General features: G+C 37.1%; 1 pseudogene; it reads right to left on the reverse strand.

Annotated features, from left to right (window-relative positions):
* Positions 1-1,022: 1,022 nt before the first annotated feature.
* The window catches only part of LOC133180181 (uncharacterized), a 3,879-nt pseudogene continuing 1,206 nt past the window's right edge, over positions 1,023-3,695 (reverse strand).

The following is a 3,695-nucleotide window of genomic DNA, read 5'->3' on the forward strand; positions in this document are numbered from 1 at the left end:
ACACCTATATCTAAAAAATATATTCCTTTGTATTGATTTATAAACCTTTTCACAAAATATCTTATACAAGCAAGTAAGACATTTTTTTTCCAGGTCTCTAAGAACTATCTAAATTATCCTAAACTGTAAGATTCATATATTATTCTTACACTGCAATACATTCTTTATAATCCTAAAAAATATCGTCTGTATTTATCTAGTCGTTAAATTTTAAAATCTGAATGGAAGATTTTATGAAAGGGCTGCTGGTCCGAAGGAACCGGAGGTGGAGGGTGTGTTTGTGGTGTGGGGGTCCGATAATTTTATTTCTAGAAACTGGTAATAATTACGGAAGTGCCCACTCAATAGTAGTGTCAAATGCTTGCTACACTTCGCTTAAATTTTTGAAATTTTGTGAAAAAGGACTCCTTTTTTCCATTCTTGGTATATGTATATAATTTTAATATTTGGCTCTCTCATAACAATTAGCAAAAAATTGTCAGTAAATTGCTTTCACACCCAGCTGCATCATCAAACTTCTCAAGACTTGTAACCCCCCACCCCCCGAAAAAAAAAAAATCACCGCCTTTTTTGCCATCGATTGATATCGAGAGAGAAATAACTACATGTATATTCAGTATATATACTGGATGCTGTATATAGTAATAATATACACGAACTTCTAAATAATGTAAATATTTAAATACATCTTAAAATTATATCCGATACCTGAAAATGTTTATGAAACAACACAACTTACATTATCCAGGTTTATTCAGATATAATTATACACAGGACTTGCACAGTAATAAACTATCTCCCCTGTCTCAAAATTTAGCAAATGCATAGTTTTTATAACTAAGTATAGCTTATATTTATTATTTGTTTTATCGTTCTTTTTTTTTCAAATGATAACCTCTTTTTGCATTTTGAAATTCTAATGGGAGAAATAAGTTTCGCAGAAGGATATGGACATCGATTGAATCATAGAAAATGTTTTTCCCACCGAACTTGAAATTTGAAGGGGACTTCGAACGAGTTATTTAGTATTTAATATTAAAACACTTAAGATAACTCTTATGCACATCTTGTAGCTGTATAGCGACATCAGAAGGACAAATAATGAGAGTGTCTTTGTTAAATTCGGGATTCTTCATCGTGAGGCATGCCTTCTTTAAATGATAATGGACATTTTGAGGTGTACGAGTGAGTTTGGTTATTCCATCATGCGTATAAGCGCGGTATTCTTTTCTGCATATTACTACATCATAGGGGGGAGCAGGTACAAATGGCGGCACTCTAATTGCCTTTGAACACCCATAGCATACTCGTATTTTTGTAATCGTTCTCCAAATCGTCAGATGCGGTCACATTGCTTTCCAGTGGACTGTAGCGCGATCTTCGTTTTGTAGATAATACGTCTTCAAATTCATACTGAGTAGTGGATTTTCTCTTTGCCGATCTCTCTTTATGTCCCGGTTTCTTTTGAGGTTTTGGGGGCATTTTCTCTTTGCAAATCGTTGAAACGCTTAGTTCTCCGCATTTCTTATACCAACACAAAAATTTATCTAGAGTTCCTTTTTTCTCGGCAACAGCTACGGCATGAGAACACATTTGCTTGGCTTTATATCCATCACACGGACATTCTATTTTTCCACTTTTAAATATTTCAACATAGTGAGGAATTTTTTTTTGATTTGCTCAAAACAAGCATTGCTGTACTGTCCCCAGGGGCATTTACAATATTACTATCTTTTTCTAAAATTTCCACAGCTTTATCCCATACTCTTTGGTAAACATTTTCAGACAACCCGGTATCTTCAAATTCAATACTCGTGCCACCAGATTTGGTTTTGGACCTTGTAGTTCCCGAAGAAGAGGCACCCTCGCTGTCTGAAGAGTGACGTGATGGCTTAAGTGGAGCCTTTAGAAAGTTTTGCAAGTGGACTTGTCTTGTGCTACTTGATAATTTGAACCAGTCTGTTTGGCATATTTCATACTGTTTATATTCAGGTCTTAATTCATAAGGCCCAACTCCAATAAGGGCTTTTTCAACATCTTTGTTCTGACTGTCAACTAAAGAAAATAGTTTAGAACAAAATTCTCCTAACTGAGATTCTTTGTAGTCTACTTTCTCTTTAAGCTTCTTGTTTATAGATTCGTTGGCATTTGTGGTATACTCAGCAAAACCCAGACCTGCAGATATTCTCAGTGGTAACAGAAGATGTTTTTTAAATGTGTCAGCCTTTTCCTTGAGAAACCATTTGTAAAAAAGCGGGTCGTTTGTTTTTCGGTCTTCGATTTCTCTTTCATTCCAGATTATTTCATAATTTTTTAACTCTGTGTCAAACTCGGATTCAGAAGTGGCATCAACTAATCCGTATTCTACCTCGGAATCGCGTTTTACACCAAATATATCCCTGATGTACTCGCCTATGGTGGATTCTGAAACACCCAGTCCTTGGAGTTTTCTGGAAATGTTATTTCGCATATGCCTAAAACACTGAATGTTCAGACTTTGAGGGAAGAAATTTTTCACACCGTTAAATATGGCCTTTTCATCGTCAGTTCCAATAAAAAGAATTTCGCTAAGACTTGGCCTGAGAGAAGTGCACGTGCTTGCCAGATAGGAATATGACATTGGAAGCTTTTGCTGATGAATGAGGACGGGACCAATCATTGTAGGGGAATTTCCGGTTCGACGATGTCGAAGTTGTAAGTGTTTGTATGTTGCAACTGTTACAAGAAATTGGCCTAAATTAAAAGTAGGGTCAATACCTAATATGGATGTCTCTGCAGGGTTAGTTAAGAACTTCTGCATTTCTGATAGCTGTCTGTCCGTTACACAGACGCACATGGGCTCGGGTGCAGCTTGAATGGACCTTATAAAAGGATTAGTCATAGACTGTTCCGATTTGCAGTGTTGTATAATTGAAAACAAGTCGTCTTTATCCTTGGACCCTTTTTCCTGCCTGGACGTGGAGTGCTTAATATTGTAAATCTGCTTTATATTTCTAGGGATGGTACACATGCTCTCTGCCTCCAAGCCGCCGACAGATTCGAATGCGTTCTCAAAAGCATCTTTTGCCTTCATCTTCTTATTTACCTTTTCAACTGTAGACTTTGTTGTCCGTACGTAGATCCCTCCTGATTTGCTATTTCTATGAGATCTTGGCTTTGGCGGGGGAATATTACCATGGAAAACAAACTGCAAAATGACTACTTTATGTTGATTTCCTTTCCAGTCAAAGAGTTCGTATATTCTTCTCTTAAAACTTGCGTCGCTTTTTAAGGAGTAGTAAGACCTTTTGAGCATGTAGATTCCTTGTCTCATGACGCTGGGATTTTTTCTCAAAACTTTAATTACTCTCTCATCATCAGCAATAGAAACGTAATCTCTTTGAACTCTCTCATTTTTCATGGCACCTAGTTCATGTGACCGTATATCATCAAGATGCTCTAATTTACTCGTGTCTACAACATATATTTTCGTTTCTTTGCAACTAAAAGGTACTTTTGATGCCAAATGATCCTTTGTATTTACAAGAGGCCCATGGGCCACAGCGCTCACCTGAGTAACTTTGGCCTTGCTGTTTTTCACCTGATTTCTCCCCCCCCCCCCCGGTAGTACTTATTGTGACCCCGCCCTATCCCCAGGGGTCATGATTTGAATAATTTAGAATCTACACTACCCCAGCATGCTTCCAGATACGTTT

The sequence above is a fragment of the Saccostrea echinata genome, unplaced genomic scaffold (genome assembly GCF_033153115.1).
Source record: "Saccostrea echinata isolate AGI-Se365-2 ecotype Australia unplaced genomic scaffold, CSIRO_AGI_Sech_v1 ptg000006l, whole genome shotgun sequence".
In the NCBI taxonomy this organism is placed as follows: Eukaryota; Metazoa; Mollusca; class Bivalvia; order Ostreida; family Ostreidae; genus Saccostrea; species Saccostrea echinata.